At 45.9% G+C, this 24,452-nt stretch overlaps 1 protein-coding gene across 10 annotated transcripts in view; it reads left to right on the top strand.

Annotated features, from left to right (window-relative positions):
• The window catches only part of LPP (LIM domain containing preferred translocation partner in lipoma), a 628,850-nt gene that overhangs the window by 6,987 nt on the left and 597,411 nt on the right, over positions 1–24,452 (top strand). For 7 of the 10 annotated variants that reach the window (XM_053657672.1, XM_053657674.1, XM_053657671.1 and 4 more), the window contains exon 1: positions 20,425–20,518. The exons of the other annotated variants lie outside the window; for them this stretch is intronic. The gene's annotated coding sequence lies outside the window, so the exon portion shown is untranslated. Of the gene's footprint in view, positions 1–20,424; positions 20,519–24,452 lie in introns of those variants that run through there. 10 annotated transcript variants of the gene reach the window in all.

The following is a 24,452-nucleotide window of genomic DNA, read 5'->3' as shown; positions in this document are numbered from 1 at the left end:
GCAGAATAGAAGGGTGTGCTTGGTGATCACTGTGAAAGACGGCCCTGAGGTTAGATGGTAAAGGTTGCTAGGAGAGCTAAGGTGGAGGGCAGCCTTCTGGGGAGGGGAGGAGGGCTATAGTGACTTTGCCAGCAAAGGAGGGTCTTGTTGCATCTGTGCTTCAGAGAGCTCTGGTGGCAGAATGACAGTGGGTCGGAACCACAGGCAGGGTCCTGCTTGGGAGTCTGCTGAAATGTTCCAGGGCAGGAGATCATGTACTGGGCTAGCGCAGCAGAGTGGGAAAAGTGGGTTCCGGAAGGTGTTTGCTGTTAGAATCACATTAGGCAGCTTAGTTCTTATTCTTGTCCTTCTAATTATTTGCTGGCTTATCAGCCTTGGCTGGAAAAACTGTTTTATGTGACCAAAGCTTGTAGGCAGTAGGAGAACCAGCAAGCTGGCAGCCAGTTGTGTTAGAAGTGCAGGCTGGGGCCTGGGTGGCCAGAGCGACCTGCTGCCTCATTGTGCTGGAGAGGAAACTGAGCCCCCCCTGGAAAGGGGCGGACTGGCTGTGTCACACCCTCGTCAGCTGAACCGGAATTGGGCTGTGGCCAGCTCTCCTTCAAAGGTGTTTTTGATTCTGTTTCTATTGAGCCTGGCCTAACACATTCCTTCTCCGCCCGCCCCCACCCCCAGGGGCTTTGCCTAAGAGAGTTTGGGAGGGGATATAACTTAGAGATCATTGTTTCTAGGCTTGAACTTTGTACTTTGCACTTGGAAAACAAAGTAATTAAGATGGTTCAGTTTGAGTTTGTGTGTGGTTTGTGGATTTATTTCTTTTGCTGGCATTTACGCCTATGGCTTGTTTGCAGGAACCAAGCTTCTGACTCTTTGGTATCTCCCAGATTTCTTCCTGGGGACAGCCCCTCCCCCAGCCAGGCACTCCCCTTTTATTTTGACTTATTTTTGCTCGCCTGAAGGTTTTCAGGCTGCCAGTATTTGATCTGCTCCTCTTGGTTTTTTTTTTTCCTTCGCTCTTAAACCTGCCAATTACAACCCATCTCATTGAACCCATTAGTATTTCATAGCCTTCATAGCATTTTTTATGTGGCAAATACACTTTACAACCGTTTTTATGGTTCGGCTTCCACCTGCAATCCAAGAGATGGGTCAGCAGGATCAGTCTTGTCTGTCAGCATGTGGGCGAGGATTCGGGGGTGAAGGACCTTTCCCACACAGTGCTTGGCTTTCAGTGGCAGAGTGAGAATCGGATCTCGTCCCAAGATCTCCTGTCCTGCTCCTTAACTTCTGAAAGTGAGCATGAGCAAATGATGGGAACGTCCTCAGCAAACCCTAAACATAGACAAGAAACCATCGTTACTATTTCACTGCGTGCTAATTAGTAGCATTAGCTCCCTGTGTCTGTGACTTCGGAAGACAACTGAGGATAATTCTGAGGACTCCAGGTCCCTGCGGGTTGGGGCTTTGCTGTGCCATCGTTTTGACAGTACCATCACCGGTGGTTTAGGGTACATAGGAAAAACAAAGGCCTGTTTCTGAGCCACACACTAGCCCTGTGATCTTAAGCAAATTTCAGAATGTTCAGGCCTTGGTTACCTTCAAATAAACACCATGTGGTATATAACAAAGCATTTGTTAAAACCAGAGAAACAGGCGTGACAGTGCTTTATAGAAGTGTAATGTAGTGTGTTATGTGCCAATTCTTGGTACCTAGCCTGGCCTGGCACACAGGGGTGGCACCTTGTCCTTTTGGTGGGTATTGCGGGATTTAGACCTAGACAGGACTAAGTTCAAATCCCAGCTGTGCTCCTTGGGTTCGTCATAGGCATGATTTGGTTTATCGACATAGTAATTTTTAGACATCTTATTAATGGGCCACCGCGGTGGAGAGCAGTGTGCTCTGCAAGATGAGGCGAGTGCCACCGACCTCACAGGCATTTCTCGTCACCAGTGAATGGGTGTGCAGTGTCCCTTCCACCACTGTCACCATCTGACGCTCTTGGACTTTGAGTGTGTTGTGTTTTTCAGGGTTTGCTTCTACCGGAGCAATTGCTTGTGTTGTGGCCTCACATCAAAGCAAGCCCCATGTACTTCAAGTGGAAAACGTGTGCTGAGGGGTGGTATAAGGCCTTCTTGAAAAATCCCTGTAGATACCTAAGCAAGGATCAGGAAAGGGCAGGGCTATCTTGGTGACCTTCAAGAAACGCATTTTGACCTCCTTCCTCCTCCCTGGGGGCACCTTTTATTCCGTAGCCATTGTCGACATTCCTTAGTCACTCAAGGCAATCGACCAGCAGGTCAGCTGCCAAGTGACAGAGGGCTTCAGGAGGCAAAGAACCTTCCCCATTAGGGGAAGATGGCTGTGGGCAAATGTTATATGATTTCCATGGCATTTTAAGGAGACCACGTTTGTAGATGTTAGGAGATTCCTGTCCTCACTATTTGCCTCTGTTTCCTTGTCTGTAAAAATGGCTCTAGCAAAAGTACTTGTGTAAGAGGTAGAGGGACTGTTCTTTCTGGTTTTTCCAGGACAGCCCTGGTCTGTGCCTGTGTCCTGCTCTAGTATTAATAGTGTCCCCTTTTACTCTCAGAGATGTTCTGCTTTGAAGGATAAATGATGTGGTCATCCTACTTGTAGGGGAGTACTGGGCGAGGTAGTGTAAGTATTATACATAAGGCCAAGCCTGAGGGAAGGACGCAACACCCATAGACTGTGTGAGAGGAGATGTTAAGTGCTCAAGAAATGTTTGTTCAGTGAACTGCATTCATAAAGGTGAACTCTGAGCATGTTCGAGGGGGATTGTAGATTGTAGGCACCTGGAGTTTATTAGATTTGATTAAAGCATGTGAATACCTGTTTAAAATATAAGAAAGTGCTGTGACAGTGGTATAAATGAAGAACTCAGAGAGTGGGTGAGTCCATTCCATGTGCAGAAGCTTGTTGGAAATGCCAGGCCTTGGGTTAGGCATTGAAGGACAGGGAAGCTTAGTCTGGGATGCACTGGGGCAGCTAAACCTGCTCTGGATACTAAGCGTTAAGAAGTAAGATGGCATCTCTGTCCAGGTGTGCACTTTAACAAGGTTTTTGAATTTATTATGTTACATTTGTGGTCCATCTTGCTAAAGATCTCAAACTATAACTGAACTGTGAATATGGTTCTTGTTTAGTTCCCAGAAAGGAAAAAAAAAAAACATTGACACGGCACTTGGAGCCTCTGTCTTGTTTGGTATGGAGAGGAATCATTTTTAGGAACTGCAGAGGGGAGTTGCCGCCCGGGGGTTGGGTTTACCCTGACTCATGGGAAAGGCACACTCTGCTGTGACCCAGAGGGCAAGCAGTACCTTTTCTTAGAACAAGGTGAAAGTCAGGTCAGCTTTCCAGTAGTCTGGTTGTTTCCAACCTCAAAATCTTTCTTCTTGGCCACAGCCTAGCAGCTTTGCTTGAGAATAGGGTGCTAGTAACGGCAGCTGTACAGAACCCTAAAGGTACATTTGTCCATATATTTGACACAACCCTGTGTTTATCTGTGCAACACTGTGTGCTGTGGGTACCTGTGAATGACTGAACTGTAAATCTTGTCTGGGTTTAGGAGATGTGATCTCTACCTCAGGGAGGTCATTTAAATCAACACAATATGTAAGACTATGTACAAAAGTATCTGGTGGTTTTAATTGAATAGTAACTAACTCTAGGGACCTTGGAGAAACTTATACTGTTATTTGATTGGGCCTTGAAGGATGAATGGGAATTTCTTTGGTGGGCCAGAAGAGGAGAAGGTAGTTAAGCAAGGGAAATACCATGGACAGAGACACAGAGCCGAGAAAGTGCACATGCTCTGGAAAGTTGGAGTCAATGGGGATGTCTGCCTAGCAGAGAGGCCTTGGAGATGAGGGTGGGACTAAGAATGACAAAGGTGGGAGGGTGAGACTGCATTACGAAAAAAGCATGAAGTAGGGAAGTGGGATGATCAGATCTGTGCTTTAGGAAAATAACTGGTTCTAACAGTCTGCATGGATTGGAGGGGAGGGTACTGGAGATGGTGAGATGTGCTGTAACTCAGGCAAGAGATAAAGCAAAGCTGGATTAGAGTTGAGGGAATGGACGTGAGGTACATTTCAGAGGGACAATAGAGATCACCCTTTCTCATTTAGGTTCAGAGGAGCCCCAGACTCTGAACAGGTGACACACACAGAGTGGACAGCCCCGGTGCCAGCAGAACCCCGGGTGATCCCTCCCTCATCAGAAGGGTGTCTTTAGATCCTGGTGCCTTTAGAAGGGTGACCGAGCTCATGGCTGTGAATTAGCGATCTGACTAAGAGACTCTCTCCATCCAGTTTTCTCTTCCAAGAATTCCATGAAACCTCCTGATTCTTAATGGAATTAGCTCTTCTCAGAGTTATCAAATCTCTGATCACTGGAGATCTTTAAGCTGTGTATGGCTGAAATGTTACAGTGAAAACTCGGGCATCAGGTAAAGACTTGATCTAGGATGTCTTCGAGGTCTGTTGATCCTGATATTTTCCCCTCCTTTTCTTTCCTCCCTCTCTTCTCCCTTCCTTCCTTCTTTGGAAAAGATGCTTATTTCAGTCTTACCTGGAGGTCCTATACCCATTTGGCCCCTTGGGATCATTTTAGCAAAATGGGACAGAGAGGTAGTGAATATTAAAAATGGATGATTAGGCATTAAGAATGGTGGGCTACTGTTCATGTGGAACAGTGAGGAACCACTGTTCTGGTGTCAGCAAGTTAACACCCACTTACCAGGGAGACCCTGTGGCCTAGGCCAGCCTCATGGATCTTAACCACAGTGGAATCCAGCAATGTAGTCATGTCACTTTCTGCCAGTTGCCTTTTTGTAGTTGTTTAAAATGAATCATGTGTTTTCCTACAGACTATAGGTAAGTCCCCGCTATAGTCCTGTGGGTACTTACTATTACTGCCCAAGTTTTACTGGTCAGGAATGTGAGACTGGGAAAGGTTAAGTGACTTGCCCAGGGCTTACGCTAATGAGATGCTGACGCAGGGTTTCAACTTCAGTTTTCTATCTGCACAATTGCAGATTCCTCCTGTTGCCAGCCTGGAACGATCCCCAAGAGAGGCCGTAGGACCCACATTTAATATTAGGGTCCACACCGAACAAAGGTGGACAGCCACGTCTTTTGTATTTCACCGTTAAGTGTGAGGAATCATCGACCTTAAATAGATGTTTACCGTCTGGCTAAATAAGTTGTAAGTTCTTTCACAGGAGAACATAAGGGACGAAAATACTACATATTCCCATTACTGTTCATCCCAGGTGCCTCCATCCCCCAGAAGGACCACGCTGGTCTGCAGTCATTCACCAGTGTGTCTAGTCTCCTGTCCTCTGTATCTTTGCCGGGACTTAAGTTCATGACTTGCGGTTGTCTGTGCTAAATTAATATGTAAGGAATGATATTCCATTATTGTTTCCAAGTATGTTCTTTTGATTACTGAAAATGTCTCAGGACGGGGCTTAGGCGTGTTTGTCCTGTGTGAGGTGTCAAACGGCAGTTAGCAGTGGTCTGTGAGGCAGAAATGTACTGTGAAAGGATGGAAAATGTTTCCTGTTTTGAGCTGCTTAAACTTTATGTATTAATTTGTTTGTTCAGTCAGTGTTTATGGAGCACTTATTATGTGTGCCAGGCACCATTCCAGGGGCTATACATACCACAAAATAAGTAAATGGGTAAGTCAGTGATCTGTAGTTCAACCACCTCATTGAACATGGGGGTAGCTGAGACCCGGAAAAGTTAGGTTAATAGGGTCACACGGGTTGTTTTGTAGCACGGCCAATTGTTTATTTGAACAGTAGCTGTGACTGAAAATGTTTAGTATCAGCTTTTTAAGTCATGGAAACATCCTGAAAAGTTCTGGATAGTGATGTTCAAACAACGTCTCCACCCCATATCTGTACTGAGAAAGCAGAGACCTGATTTTGGGTTTAGAAAATGTGGTTACCTGGTTCTTCAGCCTCATATAAAACTCCTTCCTAGACCTGTCTAACTCTTACATTTATTCATTCTTAAATAATTACCCTTATTTTTAAAGCAGAGCTAGAAAATAAAATAATTCGGATCCATACAGTTTGAACCAACTGGGAACTTTCTTGGACACATTTTTGGTAAATGGGAAGAACAGATGACACATTTCTCTATCAAATGAAATAGTCAATTTAGATTTAATAAGGCACTTATCTTCAGGTAATAAAAATTCAACTAACTTGCCATAACTATCTTGTTTAAAGTCAATTATGAGCCTCATATTCCTCACTTGCTGGGTAGAATTTAATAGAACTTCAGTTAAGCATTTATTGCTTATCTAATTCAAAATTAAGTTAATCACCACAGTTGGTAACAACCACTGAGTATTTAATTAACATTCAGCAAACTCTCTTATTACATCTAAATCAGATACAGACACATTTTGTTTGTTACCATCAGTCTGCAAGCACCATTTCCCCACGTCCCACCCAGAGGGCCTTTGGTTTTACCTTGGCTTTCTCTTCCGATTCGTCATCTTCGTTTTCTTCTGGTTGACACTCAACTTGGGTGAAGGAGTTGAAGACGCAGGAGTTCATAGTGTTCTGGGAACTTCTGGCTTTGGGCACAGCAGAACAACTTCTGTTCCATTCAATTCCATTCCATTCTTCAAGAATTATTGAATCCATTTGTTGTGGAAGACATTCTTTTCAACACTTAGGAACACGTAGAGGAGGTCATACTGACATGTTAACTTTTCTTTCACATCTTAAGGTATGAGAAGATTGGATTTAGTTCATTCATTTCACATATATTCATTGGCCTGAAGTTTGTGAGCTCCTTTGCTGGGCGTCCTTGCTCCTATGGAAGACATGCGGTCTGAGAAGGGCAGTAATAGAACTATTGGATAAGGTGCTGCTACAGGAACATTGAAGTTCCTGAAATGTTGTGATTCTTAAGACAGTGTTTCCCAAAGTGTTAATGGCAAAAAGTTTCTATAGCCAAGTAAGTCTGGAAAAGTCCAAGTTAAACAAAATTAAATGGGTATGTTTATCATTGGACTTCTCTGAGCCTTTAGTAGACTAATGCACATTATGGCCTTCTAAGAAGTTTATTTTCCAAGTTATTCGATCACAGACTTCCTTTCCCCCTAGGACATTGGGGCTTAGTGTTCCAGTGTACTTCGGGAAGAGCTTCTGGGAGCCACGGATCCTGGCCACCAGCATCTCAGCCTAGGAGGGGTACTCAGGCGTGCACCTCACCAGCTATTGCAGGGTCGGAGGTTCTATTTTGTATGAAAGGTGGGCAAGTGAAATGATGGATTGCAGATACAGGGACTTCAGGCTGAAGTTGAGGGTGTCAAATCAGAGCAGGCTTTCCTCATGAGAGCTGGGTTTGTGAGAGAGAGAGAGAGTGTATATGAGGACAGAGGCCTGGAGGATTGCCACAGAGTCACTGGGAACAGAACCACTGTGAAATTCTGACATGACTGATTTGGTTGAGACACCCTAACACATGGATACAACTGAGACCAATTTTCCTCATAGCCTCAGTCTGGGGCAGAAGAGGCGAGCAGGCTTTTTGGTGCAGAACTCTGCTTTTGGCCTTGTTCCAACTGAATGACTGCCCATCTGCAGAAGCTGTCACTTCTGTAGGGCATTCTGACACCGTGTCTGGGGCAGAGCTTCTGCCTTGTGAACCAGTCTCTGTTAACAGTGGGTCTTGGTTTCTTGGTGAAGAGCTTGATTCTAGCGTGTCTAGTTTTCATTTACTCCATGACATACCATTTTTCACCACCTTTCCTTCCTCCCTAACTGCCCATATTCTGATAAATCATTCTCATTCATCTGTACCATGCTTTTCATCTAAGGCATGCTACCCTTTTATATTCTTTCTGAGAAGGCATTTACTTTATTTAAATGAATGCTTCTGATTTTCTCCTCCCCAGTAGTCATTAGCAGGTGGAACATACTAGGTGAAATGGAGGATAATTTACACGTCTGGTCCACCAGATCATAGGAGATTTGATCTCAGGCTGTGTTCTTTCACTATTCACCTTGTTATCCATACTGTGCAGAAAAGAGCACAGGCAAGGAATGGGGAGATCTGGGTTCTGTTCTGGACACGAGTCTTCCCCCATCTGAGCCCCGGTTTATGAGATGTTAGGTGTAGGCTAGTTGTCCTCTTAGAGACCTTCCAACTGAAAATGTTGAGCGTTAACATTTGCTAGATCAGCCTAAGCTGACGTTAATCTGAACTGTTTGATCAGACACGTATCTTTGAGTCTGACAACACAAGGAAGTGTGCAATAAGCAAGCTCCTGTCCATGCATCGTAGGCATTCAGTGAAAACTGGTTCTTCTACCTCCAGCCTCCTTTTGGACTCATTTTCTTTATATCATTTGTTATTTTTTAGTCACTTTACCATCTGCTCTGCTACTCAAGCTTATCTCTTTGCCTACACTCTTTCCATTCCCCAGTTGGATACGGAGAGCTCCCTTGCTTCCCATCTCTTGAGGATTCCTTTTTTTTTTTCTTCTGGCTCTGACTACACAGAGTATCTGCTCTAGAACCTCCTAAAGACAAATGACTGTGGTGGTGGGGAAGACCAGGGAATGGCAGTCCTGCTTAGCTGCACATCTTTCCAGTGGACAGTCTGTTCTTTAGAACCGTTTCTTTATTGAATAAACGTTGTTCAATAGTCGAGGGCAAGTCTTGCCCCCCAGGACTCCACGCTGGAGGTGAGAAGCTCTCTGACTTCTCTTTGACACTGGTGGGAAGCTCAGTCAGTGAGGAACATTATACATTGGAGACAAGGATTTTTGCTTTCCAGAACTGAGTGAAGAACTGCTAGGTTCTCTGCATGGATTCCTGAGCATCTAGGAAATTAGTCACCTGGAAAGCTTAAGCCAGTTTTGAAGACCTTTTGGCAGCCTGCATGTTTTCTTTTCGCCATATACCTGGACAGACGATTCAGGGGTGAAGGTGTCAGCAGGTGTCCTGGCAAGTGGCAGACTTGGGTATCGTGGGCTGGTGGTACAAATCACTAAGAATGGTGTGGCAGAGAGCACAGGACACAGCACAGCCTGGAGATCCTGTTTACATGCGGAGAGGCCATCGGTAGTGCCTGTGAGGGTTGGTTCCACTCCAGTGAAGATTTTCAGAAGTTAGGAATTTACCTTGAAAGTTCTTTTACTTCTTTTTTGCATTAGACATCATACTCATTCAACTTTTGTGATTACTCCTTTGGATTTTCCCAGCTACATGTGTACCTACTTGAAAAATCCAGAAATGTTTTGAAAGTCTAGATGTCATGTGCAGTTCTTAAGAGCCTGGGCTCTGGAGCTAGATTGCATTCTGGTTCCACCACTTAACCTCAACTTGTTACTCAGTCTCTTTGGGGTCCTGTTGCCTCATCCATAAAGTGGGAATAACAAAACTACCTATCTCCTTGTGAGGATTACATGAGTTGATACATACCAAGCTTTAGAACCAAGCCTGACGCATGGTAAGCTCCATTCAGTGTTAGCTACTGTTGTCATGCGCTATCCTTACGAAGTCAGAAAATTGTGATTTGAAAAATGATACTAGAGATGAGTGTGTTCTTTTTGTCATCTTTTGGAAGAAACTTTGAACTTTGGAATAATTTTAGGTTTATAGGAGGGTCGTGGAGACTGTGCGGAGAATTTTCATACACCTCTTACACAATTTCCCTCATTTTTGACATCTTACGTTACCATGGTACATTTGTGAAAACTAAGAAACTGACATTGGTACATTACTGTCATCTAAACTCTAGGCTCTATTTGGGTTTAATCAGTTTTTCCATTAATGTGCTCTTTCTTTTCCAGGATCTAGTCCAGGGTTCCACATTGGTCCCTCTGATTTCTAGTCAGCGTAAAACTCGGCAGCCGCTCCCCCGCCCCCCGGATCTCTGCCCGAAGTTGGTTTGTTTCCTTCCCATTGTGTCTCTCTGTGTTTTACTAGCACTTACCACCATTGCAGTTCCATAGTCTGTCTCCCTTGCAGGAACAGGAGCTCCAGGAACTCAGGGACCATGCATGCTTATTCCCATTGTGTCCTCATCTCCAGCACAACCTGGTATGGAGTAGGTATTCTATAAATATTTGTTAAAGGAGATTAATATCTAGTTGTCATATCCCTGTGACTGCAAAACTTTCATTAAAAAAAAAAAACAGCTGGGAAGGATTCTTTATAGAGAAGCCTGTCACAATCAATCTATCCTGGTGGATGAATAATGACGTGGCTGTGGATGAAGTGGGACAGGATGGGACCCACTTTTCCTGCACTCCCTGCTTTTTCTGTTTTTGGAAGAGGCTCTGGCAAAGTAGGGCTTAAGGATCACTGCGCTCCAGCTTCTTTGTACTCCAGGGAGGAGACTGAGGCCCCCAAATGGGGAGTGACAGTTTGGGGTGAAGCTGGAAGGTCAGAGAAGCTAAAAAAAAAAGGACGGCGGAAGTTCCTGCTCGTGTCCCTGTTGTTGAGTGGATGCCTGCACAACGGTCAGGGACTCTGAGGAGCTGGGTTCGGATTCAGGCTCTTCTGCTATACTCCTTCTCAGTTTTCCTTATCTCTAAAGTGGGTTCAGTGGTCAGCGCCACCTCACAGGGTTTGATGTTCACAAAGCAGCACAGTTTCACTTTGTAAAAGTTAAGTGAGCCAAGGCACTTACTTTTAGCACGGCGTGAGCGCTCAGTCAATGTTTCCCCAAAGAAGCCTTGCGTATTAGGAAACTTCATTTCTAGAGCACTGGGGCACATTGATGCACGGCCGCGAGCAGTCATTTTTAAGGAACCCTGTGGCACCCAGGAGGGGAGCCAGTGTCCGATGAGCAGGATACATGGCCCATTCTCGCTCTCGGAGGCTTTATCACACAATAGCACGTTACACTGCAGTCTGACTTTCACACAGATTGGATCCCTAAACTTCTTACTGGAATTAAAAATATACACTCGTGGGCAGTATGTGTGTTATAAATTACAGAAAACAGTCATGTGGAGCCGTGGCATAGTAAGTACAGTTAAGCCGGTGGCAGGCTCTGATACCAGGAGGGGTACTGGGATGAGGCAGCTGGGAGGCACGGGAGCTGGGGAGTCGGAGGGGTGAACAGGTGCCCTGCCTGCTGCTCAGTGCCGGCAGGGACGGATGGAGCCCCTCCCTCTGTGTTTGGGAGGAAGGAGCTGAGGGCAGTGAAGGCAGTGGCAGGACCCCAGAGAAATGAATCCTCTATGTATCCTTATTTTTTTCTTTTACAAACTTTATTTTTTAAGACCAATTTTCAGTGCACAGCAAAATTGAGAGACAGGTATAGAGATTTCTCATATCCTTCTTGCCCCTACACATGCATGGCCTTCCCCATTATCAGCATCCCTCACCAGAGTGGAGCACTTGTCATGATTATTATCACCCGAAGTCCATAGTTTACATTCGGGTTCACTTTCAGTGAGGTACAGTCTACGGGTTTGGACGAATGTGTAATGTCACGTTGTTTATCATGGCGTCATGCAGAGTGTTTCCACTGCCCTCAAAATCTGCCCTCTGTCATTCAGCTGTTCACCCTTCCCTCCTCCCCCCCCAACCCCTGGCCACCACAGATCTGTTCAGTGTCTCCGCTTTTGTCCTTTTTATCCTGCCATTCAGGGGACCAGTGGACTTTTGGAACTTCGTTTTCATTGTCTTCCCTCATTCTTGCCTTTGTCACATTTCCTCACTCTGGATTGCCATTCCCTGCTGCCATCACCTGTCTGAATCTGAATTGATTTCCAGGGGCCTGCACCTCCTCCATGAAGCTGACCTTGATTTCCATACTTTGCCCCTAAACAGGAAATAATTCTGCTTGTGATGTCCCATGGCCCTTTATGTGTACTGCTTGCATGGCGTTGAGCACTTTCCACACCTTCTGTTAAAGTTATCCATGTGCCTCTCTCATTGTGGGCTTTTCACTTCTTTAAGACACCCCTTCCCACCTGGAATCTGGCCAATGCAGCAGGAACACTGTTGAATGGGTGGACAGTTGCGTGGATGAGTGGGTGGGTGGGCAGACAGGTTTGACATTGCGCACACTATACTCGAATTTTTCTTTCAGATTAGCATTTTAGCTCGTTCATCTCTATACACCCTCTTATCAGCACTGAGAAGATGCCCTCTTATTCATTCATTCATTCGTTCATTCATTCACTTACTCGTTCATTTGTATTCTACAATAGACTTTCAGAAAGTATTTCAGTATTGCAGCAATGAACAGTCTATTTGTTGATAGTCTGCACAGAGAAAGTAGTATTCTTTGGGATGTGTTTTCATACTAGTAAGGTTTATCTGGATTTTTTTTTCTTTTGACATATAAGGACTAAGGACAAAATGAGTTGTTTCATCTATACGTGTCACTGAAGGACAAAGCAAATGCTCTCTCGTTCTTTCAGCTGGTTTGTACCAAAGAGATTGTTGGGCTTAGAAAGGCACCTTCTCAGATTATATGGCAGTTCCTTATTGACTTGCCTCCAGGATAAACCCCCTTTTCAGTTTTTTAAAAAAAGATGGTGCCAGGATAACACAGTGCTCCTCATGTGGCTTCCTTGCTAATGTCTTTAGTTTTATTTTTTGACATAGTGACAGAATGCATTCTGCCAAGGTGGTAAATGGATAAAAAAAAGTGCAGTAGAGTCATTGTCTTTTTCTTGGGGCCTTCTGTGTTAATCACAGGAGGAAGTTTGGGCATGGCCAGGTGAGAGAGCCAGCTGACTCCTGCTACATCAAAATCAAAGCAGCAGAATTGGGAGGAACTTGATGATCCTACATTGATGATCCTACATTGAGGAAACTGGGGGTTCTCCGAAGGATAGAGCTGGGAGGATCATAGAGATCATCGGCTGTAGGAGTTCTCAAACTAGAAGGAGCATCAGAGTCATCCTGGAGGGTTTTCTGGGCTCCAGCCCAGAGATTCTGATGCAGTAGATCATGAACTTGAATTTCTGACAAGCTCATGGGTGGTGCCAATGCTGATGAGAACTACTGACCTAGTCCAACTGCTGGTTTGGTTGCTTTTTACAGATGGGGAAAGATCAGAGGTAGGTGGAAAGGGCTTGCCCAGAGTCACACAGCTGTCAAGAGCAAAGCTAGAGGCAAAGCTAGAGAAGTTCTGACTTGCAGGCTGTTCCTCACTGTCACTGGAAACTGCCTAAGAACAATATTACTTTCAGTTCTACTACAGAGTGATAGCAAGCGTTCACCAGCTTTGGGAAAAACAAACAAACAAACAAACAAACAAACAAACAAACAAACTTATTTTCTAGCACCTTCCATTTGGTTGTCTTCAGCTACATTTTCTCATTCAGCTGACCCGTAGTTTTGACCTTTGACCACCCTCGTGCACTAGGAATTGCATTTAAACTGGAGGCAGTGTAGCACTGTGTCCCTCTGAAAGCCTGGGTTCCAGCTAGTCAGACCTTGCATTGGTTGCTCTTTCATTTTTCTCACCTGAAAATGAGGACAGTGACACCTCCTAAGGCTGTGTGTAAAGTGCTGAGCTTGTACCTGGCCCTCAGTGCACACTTTGTGATTGTCGGCTCTTGTTGCAATCATTATTTGTAAAGAGAATAAAGACGTGGTCCCCACCTTCTCATGCATAGGTGGCTTCCTGAGTGCTGCAATGGAGAGAAACTGGGAATTGGTGAAACAGACACACGCCTTGGAATTAGGAAAGCTGGGTTTAAGTCCTGCCTCTGGCACTTACTAGCTATGCGGTCTTGGGCAAGTCATCTGACCTCTCTGAGCTGTAATTTGAAGCAGGTCAATTAAGTCTAGTCATAGAAGACCATAATGAATAGAGGGAAGGATGGAAATTGGGAAAAAGTGCAAACCTGTTTACCAGGTACAAGTTTGGGGTTGATGGGGCATGGATCTGAGGAGAAGACCAGCAGAAGGATCTGGGTCGCCCATGGCTTGATATAGGAACGGGCAACAGACCTGAGGGTGATCCAGTGATGGTTGAATAAGCCCCCAGAGAGGGGCTTGCTTATAGTGCAGGAGAGAAGTCCTCAATCCCATGTCAGGGTCCCTGCCAGTGTAGAGCCTCCAGGACTGGGAGGGAGGACCAGTTGTAGTGATGTGGGTGCTGGCTGGGGAGTCTGGCCAGGGTGATGGCGTCTACTTTGGAATGGAGCCTTGAGCCACCTTCATGGTTCTGCACCCTGGATCAGCACAGGAGGTTGAAAGACAGTGATGTGATGAAAACCCAGGACTGTCCTTGGCACCTTGCTTACTGGGTTTATGCAGCAGCAAAGAAATTAGATTAGAAAAGACTGGATATGGTTGCTGTATCTTTCTTGATTGGTTCAGGAGCCAGAGAGTCCCAGCTAGAAGTTAGGGTGGTCCTGGAGAAGATGGAGATAAGCTCTTGTATAAGCCTCAGTTTCCTCATTGGTAAAATGGGAATGCTCCTGTTATCTACTAAGGATTCAAATGCTGGTACACCTTGCTGGTTGCTGGGAAAGCACTTCTTGGTTATCAAATACCTGAGAAGGGCATGGGGTTCCCGAGGAGGGTCAGGGATGCTGGCAGGATGAGACTGCGTGACAAGTGCATAGAGTAGAAGACTCCCTGAAAATGTTGCTGAGCTGGGATCAGTTCAGCACACAGCCTTTTGCTTTCATGTCCTTTTGGCATGGGTGGACCTGCGGCACTCTCAGTTCACAAGTGAGTGAAAAGTGAGGCTTTTGTGGTCGCACTTGGACAGGGGTGTCAGGGATGGTGGGTCAAGCTTCCGGGGTGTGCAGGGTCTCTCCTCACTTCCTAGCCTGCATGTGCGTGGAGGGACTCATGGATTCAGCTTATTTCACAGATGGGGAGAATGAAGCACAGTGAGAAGTCTGTCCGCAGTGAGTGCACCGCAGCCCCTTCCCTTCAGCTCCTTCTCCCCTCTTTGGTGTCCCTGGCCCCCTTGCTCATGCCCTACCCATTAGGCTGATCATTCATGTTGTGCCTTTTCCCCACACACCTTCATTGGTCTCTTTTTTCTGTTGCTCAGGGTCTAATCTGAGCACCTTGCTGGTTATTGGCTACTCTGCTTTTCCAAGGTCCCAGAATCTCCCTTTCTTCAGATCATAACTCAAGACAATATAGTGTCGTTCTTCCGATGTTTGTCTTCTGCCCACTGCATCCAGCTGCTCTTCTTCTGCTGAAATTGAACCTCCTGTAATCACTTTACCTCTATGCTTCCCTGAACTGTGGGTCACACTGTTAGTCAGTCAGTGAGAGTTTATTACACAGTTCGCCTTTTGCTAAAAGAGTCATGACTGCCTTAAGCATCACAAAGGACATTTGTCATCTCCATGTTCATTGCTTGTCATTCCAGGGAATAGGGGATATAGGGTGAATGAAGTATCGTGTCTGTGTCTAGGAGGTTGTGGTCTGCACAGGGAACAGACAGGCAAACCAAATTGGGCAGTTGTTATGTGGGTGCGTATGCACAGTACATAAAGGAAATGTCCCACTGGCAGGGCTGTAGCTTGGTGGCTTTGTGGACATTCAGGCATGTTTGACCACTGAGAAAGAAACAGTAATTTTGAAAGCCTTGATGCGAGCCCTACATAGGAGACTTTAAGTCTCCCCATTCCCTGTTAATCATGGATGTGTGCTGACCCCATGCCCTTGACTTTGCTACCACTGAAGCCTGTGCTGAATCTTCCATGGCGGCCTCCCATTAGGTTGCTTCCATTTTCAGAGTGAGGCTTCCCTCTCTGGCTTATGTGTGCATCCCTAACAGGCAGTCCTGCATCACTGCGCTGAGATATCCTCCCGGGGGCCCTGCCTTGTCTCTCCAGCTCATTTCCTGTTCTGCCCCAGTGCTGCTGGGCGCTTGGAAGGCTGTCCCTGCTGGTCTCTCTCTCTCCCTTCGTTTATCCTGAGATTCCTGAGCCCTGCCTTTCTGTAGTGCCTGTATCTGGGGCACACTTGTTTGCCGAGTGCGTTGTTCAGCCCTTAGAGGTTTCTCACTCCCTCTCATACTTCCATGTAAAGTCCTCTTGAGCAGGCCTGAGTGTCTGCTGCCAGCAACATTCCTCTGATTTCCAGGAACCCCATTTTTCGTCCTGTGAGGAATCTGGGGAGAAGGGGACTTCAGCGCAGCCTCTGTGCGGCCCCCTCTGTTCTCCAGGATCATGGTCCCTGGCTGCAGGAGTAACTGTCCTAGCCCTGTCTTACCTTGTCCCCCACTGGTGGGCCCTTCTTCCTTTTCTTCCTCCTGTGTTCAGCCTCACCCTGCCTTGGGTCCACTGGGCCGGCAACGGCCCTTTCAGGCCTTGCTGTGCTTTGTCTGGCTCCTGTGCGTGATGATCAGAAGTAACTTATGAAGCAACATAAAGGATTGAATGTGTCTAGTTTTAAGAGGAGGTCAGAATCACCCTCTAGCAATGCCCAAGTCAATACAAATGCGTTGGTTTCATTTCCCAGCTCCTTTTATTTCTAGGTACAAATATAGGTACAACCCCATTAAGAGAAAATTCAAGAGAACCAGTTGGTGTTTGGAACTGAGTGGAAGACACTTCCTTATCTGTTCTCTTGCTCTGCAGGGGTGTCTGTGGCAATCCCTGACGGTACTTTAGGGAAAGTATCCCTCTTCCAGCATCCCAGCTGGCCTCCTGCCTGCTCGCTCACCAGCTCCCATGGCCTGTGGGAACAGTCCTTTCTGTGAGCACCTCCCTCCTTCCATCATCTGATCTCGCCTCAGTTTCAGGACTGTCTCCTGCCGTTCCCTGCCATCACACCGCATTCTCCAGCTACCCGGAGTGTGTGTTACTGGTCACACCATCTTGCACGCCTGGGACTCTTAGCATGTGCTTTCCTGTTGGCCGGAGGGCCTTTTGTTTCTCTCTGGTTAAAGCCTGCTCATTCCTCAAAACGCCACACAGATTTCTCTTCCTCCGGAACTTCCTCTCAATCCCTTGGGAAGAATTGAAAGCGAAAACAAACCCAGATTTTATTATAGTATGTGTGGTATTGTTCAGAGAGTGGTCTATGCTCATAATAAAGTATTTCAAATATATAGAACCAAATAAAGAAGGAAATGAGAATCACTCAGAAATCTACTGTTTAGATAGAAACACCATTTATAGTTTTAGTGTTCTTGAGTGGTTCCTTTCATTACTTTTGGGTGCATTTGCATTTTATTGACTTGATGACTTACAGTGTATACAGTTTTTTGTTTGTTGCCATTTCACCAAACAGCAGAACATGAGCACTTTCTTGTGGCATTAGGAATTCTTCATACATGTAGTTTTTGATGACTGTATATTATTCCATCTTAAGGATATACCATCATTTTTAATAATCTGTTTTTGGTAGCTGGCATTTGAGCTTCTAATTTTTCATCATTGTCAATTGCACTGTGATGAACTTTCTTCTTAGGAAATTCTTTATCTGCATCTCTGATTATTTTCAAAATTTATTTGCAGTTGCTCAGAGGGCAAGAACTTTTTTGTAACTTTGATTTGTAAGTAACTTATGGTCGCTTAAGAAAATCAGGAATATATAGAAAAACACAGAGAAGAAAATAGAACCAATTGTAGCTGCTTATACTAACCACCATGAAATTTAGTGTATAATTGTATCTGTGTTTCTCTCTATTTTTCTAGCCCAGGGATCAGCAAACATTTTTTGTAAAGGGCCAGATAGTAACTTTGGCGTTCCAGGTCTTGTACAATTTCTATCATATGTTGTTGTTCTTCTTTTTTTTAAACTTAAAAGTATTAAAACTACCCTGGGTAGTGTGTCATACAAATACAACTTGGTGACCTGGTTATAGCCTCCAAGTAAGACTATGCCGTACATACTGTTTTGTAATTTTTCTCCTCCACAAGGTAGCTCCCTCCTCACTGTTTTTTGTGGTTTTTTGTTTTGTGCTGTCCAAATGTTATAAATGGCTTTCTGCTGGAATGCTCATGGAACCTTAGCTATGCCACTGATACAGAATGTAAAGCACGTTTTATTGTGACTATATCCTGAGATGTCTGTTTTGTGTCTTATTCATGTCTGTCTTTCCAGCTCCAGCACAGTGCCACGTGGTGCACACTAGATGCTTCGCACAGGTGTGCAAATGCACCCTTCGCTGAGACTGTGCTCAGAACACTTCTGTGCAGGGTCTGTTTCTTGGGCCAGTAGCACCAGTATCGAATGGGTCCTTTCAAAAATGAATAATCTTAGCCCCACCCCAGAATCTACATTAAACAAGTCCCTCAAGTAATGTGTGTTCACAGTAAGTGTTGGGGAGCACTGTTCTAGAACTCGGATCTGCTCTTTTGGGCATGTACATATTCACAGGCATCCTCTCCCCATTCTTTCAATTGGTGGGAACCTCCCGGTGATGGACCTTGGGTATTTTTAAATGCAGGGATAGGTCTGGTAGGCCAAGCTGCCATCTTGCCTAGTGGAGCCTGTGTGGCTCCCATTGCTTTGGGTCGGGGGTGGGGGGTGGGGGATGTGATGGTGGAAGGAGCAAACATTTATCTTGTGCCTGTCTTGTGCCAGTTTCTAAGGTGAGGCGTGATGGTCTTAGCTGAAGGGGGCATAGGGATAGTTAAGGCTGATCAATGACTCTTAACCTTCAGAATTAACCAGAGAATTGAAAAAAATATGTACATCCTTGCCTCCCTAGTTCTCATTCGAATCTCTGAGAGATAGGCCTAGGCACAACTAATTAGAACAAAGTTGCCTAAGTGTTTCTGTCAGGCATCTGCAGTTATTTAAAGACCTAGCAGTCCAGGCCAACTTCCAGTTGTTGAGATGAAGAAAGCAAGGCTGAAAGAGGTCACTCAGTCTCCCAAGGTCACACAGATTTTAGTGCACTGGCAGGACTGCATCCCGGCCTTTTGCCTGAGGATACACTTTCTCAGCATCCCGAGCTGCTTGCAACCTTCAGTGACAGGTAGGAAGTGGAAGTAGGCAGAGGTTGTGCCCTCGTCCTTGGTGCTCAAGGCAGGCACGTCACAGTGCAGTGAGTGACTTGGAAGCCTGGCTGTGAAGAATACACACCGAGTCACGCGCTCTTTCATTCTTTCCTTTTCCACCTTTGCCCTCCTTCCAGTTGTCTGTTTCTGGGGCTATGATGGTAGAGGCTTGAGCCTTGTTGACAGCCCCCAGCGATTGAGGCAGCTGCTGTGGCATCTGGTGTCCTCTGTCACCTTTGCAGAGTTGTGGACAGCCCCCTTCCAGGCAGTAGCTCAAGAATCTGCATTTCTCTGTTTTTGCACTGTCCCCTCGTGCCAGGGTTTTGGGTGGGAAGCCTGGAGAGCCCTTGCTTCCAGTCATGCCAGCCAGCAGCAAACGGAACAGGGTGTTGGCTGAGGCTTTGCACGCAGCCTGCAGATGGGTGTGCAGACATCGTGGAGAGTCCGGGGCTGTGATCAGCACTCTGGTTATGTGGCAGACTGGAATAGGAGACAGGAATAGAACTAATTACCATGATAGCTGCCATTTATTGTGTGCTTAAAGTGCCAAACACTCTGCCTGAGTTATGTTTCCGTTCCTCCTCTAACAGCCACGAGAGCCTTGAGGAGGTTCCGTGCCTTTCCCTGGTGGCAGGTTGTACGTGAACCCAGGTCTGTGATTTTAAAGTCGAGATCTTAGCTGTCGCGCTGCACTGCTTACCCCTGCTGGCCCCGTGCTCATCCCCTCTCCCCTGCAGCTCATAGGGATTTAGCCAAGAAGACCATGGAGTTAGGTCGAACTCAGCATTTAAGAGCACATGCTAAGATATATTCAACAATGGGTGGACTGCATCAAGTGTGGGAGATTTCTGGTTGTTGCTGGTGTTCAAAGAGCTTGTGTGCCTCTTGGTGGGAGACTCTCAGATGGGGATTTGATTGGCCAACATGTTAATCTACTGAAGGAACCAATCTCAAAACAATAAAAAGAACATTAGGTGAAAATGGATTGATGGGGCACTGGTGAGGCGCTGGTTTTTCATCTTGTATGGCTACCTGCAACCATGAGAACTGTGCTTTGATAGTTTCTGAATGTCTGTGGTGTGCCATGACTCACGGCTCTGGAGGTGTTCTGGGAGCGAGGACTTACCCAGAAGGAGCTCCTCATTTGATGGGGGCGGGAGGACGAGTACCCATGAAAAAATAAACTCTGAGACTAGACAGTGTACGGGAAGTGATGAGACTGTGCCTTGGAAACTTAGAAGAAAGGGGGTAGGTTCTATGAGCAGGAAATTATGTTTTTGAAATACTGGGCTTAAACTGGGCTTTGAAGGGTGCGCAGAGTCCCTCAGGTTGAGCCCGCTGAGCTGTGTGCTGGGAAGGCAGGTGGGACCCTAGAGTGCAGGACCTGGGATGATACGGAGCTGGAGAGTGAGTCTCTTGGGCTTCTTAAAGTTAAGAGGGTGCTGTTAAGCCATTTTTTTTTTTTGCAGGGTTGCGGGGAAAGCAGGAGTGCCTTCTCTAATTCCATAAGTATTTGTTGTGTGGCTACTGTGGCTGGAGCTACCAGAGCCGACCTCGATGAGCGTGAGTGAGCTGGAAGGGTTGGGCAAGGCATCTACCAGGAAGAGGAAGCTGAGTAGATAATAGCGTGGATGAGATTTGGTTATTCAGTGGGCTTGAGCTGTGGGAGGGTTGCCTGAATCTTTGCTTTTCTTGATCTTGATGAAGTGGGTGGGCTGGGATTCAGAGCCTTGGTGTGTGGAGCCAGAAGGAACTGGGAAATTCCCAGTTCGTCAGTTTCTGGTGCTCTGTCTGGTACCTTCTAGTAATTGGAAGCCCAGGAAGGGAGTGACCGGAAGCTCTTGGAAAAAGCTTTCTTTTATCTCTATCCTCCTCCCCCCTCCTTCTGCATGAAATAGATTCCACTGTGTATTACTAACTTATCAGGTACTTTGTCTTCCTCCCACCACGTGCAGCTGGTCGTGCAGCTGGTCGCAGTGCTGAGATAATTGGAGAATTCGTTTTAGCATTTTGTGGGAACAGTCCAGGATGCTGACTTACGGGAAATGCACGCTGCTGCTGCTAAGGAGCCTGGGAGTCAGGGCTGGGGGCCTGGCTTTTGCTGTACTAACTCTTTTTTTTAAAAAAAAATTATTTATTTATTTTTACAGAGAGGGAGAAATATTATTAATGTTAATATTATTTTTTTATTAGTTTCAGGTATATAGCATAGTGGTTAGACAATTACACACTTTACAAAGTGTTTCCCATGATATTTCCAGTATCTAACTAGCAACGTACATAGTTATTACAATATTACTAACTATATTCCCTGTGCTGTACTTCACACCCCCACGACCATTTCCTTATTTTGTGTCAATTTGTACTTCTCAACCCCATTACCTTGTTTATCCAGACTCCTAACACCCCCTGCCTCTGGCAACCATCAGTCTGTTCTCTGTTTGTTTCTCTGTGAGTCTGTTTCTGTTTTGTTTGTTCATTTATTTTGATCATTAGAATCCACACATAAGTGGAATCGTATGGTATTTTTTTTCTCTGAGTGACTTATTTCACTTAGCGTAATATCATGTAGGTTCATCTATGCTGTTGCAAATGGTATGATTTTGCCTTATGACCCAGTGATTCCACTTCTGGGCAACCCAGAAGTGGATTCAGAGAAACCCAAAACTAATCTGAAAGAAGAATGCTACCCTATGTTTATTGGATCATTATGTACAATAGCCAAGCTATGGAAGCAGCCCAAGGGCCCATCTGTAGATGAGTGGATAGAAACTCTGTGGTGCATTTACACCATTTACAATGGAATATTACTCAGCCATAGGTTGAATATTTTGAGGGCACCCTCTAGGTGTTACTCAGTTCTCTATCCAGGCACTTAAAACAGCATAGTACCTATGCCAACTAATTGCTCAATACAGTATTTGATGTGTGAGTAAAGGACTTGTCTCATCTGCCTTCATATGCTCATCCCCAGGGTAAGTTGCTTCTTACCTAACAGTGGGTGAGAGAATGTCTGGAAAGTACCCTTACATTCATAAGCTGGAAAGTTTTGAAGAATTCATGGAAAATTCTCATGGGGGTATCTGAATAGTGGGTAGCCAGGTGAACACTTGCCAGTGTGTTGCAAACTTAGAAAACATGGGCCAAGGCATGCAGTGCACGGCTATATTGAAGTAGCGAATCCCAGTACCAGTGTCGGTTCAGACGTCGTGACGTCCAAGCAAAGGGCCAAGGGCGTTCATGTGCCTACAAGAAGGGTTGAGGCAACAGAAAATGGTCGATGGATGGGATATAGGGAGATCAATTTTCAGGCTGTTTTTTAGTTAGATTCCAGCCTTTTTGTTTTATGGTTTGTATTCATGAAAGAATAGCAAAGCAATGCCCCTAAATCCTGAGGACACTTGTAATGGGGAAATGGGTTTATCTTGTAGCTGAGTTGGATCTCAGATCTTTTCCTCATGACAAGGTCACATTCAGTCCTATCTGAACCCTCCTCTCTCCTGGACCTCTTCTTCCAAAGCAGGAAATTTGGTGTCACTCCTGTGAAGTTTACGGGGATACTGTCTGGTGGATAAGCAGGGGAAGAAGCGGATGGATACAGAATGGCAGGAGGCAGACCTCCCTGCCAGTGTTCTGAGATGCGTGTCAGGCAGAGCTCCTGTCCTGTGCCGTCACCTGCAAAGCCTGGCTGCATTTGGAACATTTCAGGTGGGTGGGTGCGGAGGTGTGAGGCGAGGGCCTGAAGATGGGGTTCCTGACTTCCTGGGCTCCTGGTGATGGAGCTCAGAGCTGTGGGTTTTGTTGGCTCCTGCTGCGTGATCTTCACAAGGCAAGGACCCTGTGGAGTGTGAAATTCTGGGGGAGAGAAGGGCCCTGTCAGGCCCAGGTTTTGAAAGGCCCTGAGTGCTGAGATGGTGTGACAGCTAAGTTGTCGGACATTCTGGGAGGGAGTCATTAGGCGCAGACATCAGGAGTACCGTGACATTTGCAAATCCTGAAAATGGGAGCTCCTGAACCTGTTGCTCTGAACTCCGAGACACATTCCCACGGGGTCCCTGGCCGAGCTCCAGCCGAGACTGCAAAGACCCCTTTTTCTCCTCTGTTGGCAGCAGCCGGAGAAAAGGGTTGGGTTTTAGACCCCAACCTGGCTTTGAGTTTGTGCCGATACTTTATGGCTCTGGGACCTTGGAAACATTGTCTTTCCCCAGTGAGTTCCTTCCTCTGTAAAATAGTGGGGGGATATTCTTACCCTGTAGGGTGGTTGCCAGGATTGGAGAGGCTGTCTACCGAGAGTCCGTGCTGGCACGGGGGAGGCATCCCATAAAGGAGAGTCATGAACATTAATCTTTACCAGCCCTTGTAAAGGGCGTATCCATCTTTACAGTGGATACACTCCTTTCCTCTTGTAGGCCCCACTGTTTGCAGACTTTGTGCCTTTGCAAATGTAGTTTCTACCTTCTAGAAAGCCACCTCACCTTCACATGTCCCTGGGATTTCCATTTATTCAGCCTCTGCATGGTTTCTCGGGGGCCCTCCCCAGGCACCCAAGCAGGCAGCCACCTCCTTCTTTCCTTCTTTCCTGATGTGGGTCGTCCCCTACCTTGCTCTGGGAGCTATGACTTCTGTTCACGTCCACCTCGCCTGTCAGCTTCTTGAAGGCAGGCTTCCCGTCTCATTCGCCTTTGCCCTCCTTCTGGCACTGAGCACAATGCCCTGCACATCGTGGGTGCCCAGCAAATAGGTTCTAGGTGACCAGAAAAGAGAGAGAGAGAAGTGACTGGCATTCCCTAGGCTTTAGAAACCATACAGGAGCTTTAAAAATGGTTCAGGAATGGAGTGTCAGGCCTGCGGGCTCCTATTTCCTCATTCAGGGTGCAGGTTGGGATTGCCCGGAGCCACAGTTCCTTGAGACTTACCACCTCAGGCCTGAAACTGCCTCCTTTAATTACCTCCTTTCCAGGGAACAGGAGTCCTTGTTGTCTGCCCAGAAGCAGCTAATTATAGTTCCAGCCTCCTGCCGCGTGCGCTTCTAGGCCACAGACTGCCGCCTGAGCTGTCTGTTGATTTTAAGGTTTCCTCAGGGATTCTTTACATTTTCAAGTTTTCATTAGGGACTGCTTTTTATTTGGAAGCCTGAGAAGAGAGTTGAGGGGCATAGAATGTTCAAGATTTTATAGGAAGATGTTAGGAGAGAGTTAAAGAGCTTAGGGAGAAAAGCAGAAGAGGGGAGTTTCTCAAAGGGAGCAAAGTGACTTAAAAGAGGACCTCGCTGTGCGTTTAGTAATCTCCATAAGAGTGACATTTTGTGATGGTTTTCCCAAGAAAGCCCCTTCACATTTGACTTTTGTGACCTCTTGGTCATGTTCTTTGCAGCTATTCCAGTTTCCTTTGAAATATTATTTTCCTTTACATTTTGAAGAAGTTTAAAACAAATGCTCGTGATTAAAATGAAATAAAATAAAACAAAAAAACATTTATAAAATAACCAAGAATTTCT

This window comes from Artibeus jamaicensis, unplaced genomic scaffold, assembly GCF_021234435.1.
Source record: "Artibeus jamaicensis isolate MK-2021 breed Jamaican fruit bat unplaced genomic scaffold, CSHL_Jam_final scaffold_474, whole genome shotgun sequence".
Lineage (NCBI taxonomy): Eukaryota > Metazoa > Chordata > Mammalia > Chiroptera > Phyllostomidae > Artibeus > Artibeus jamaicensis.
The sequence above is the reverse complement of the archived record's forward strand: the minus strand, read 5'-3'. Positions and strand labels throughout refer to the sequence as shown.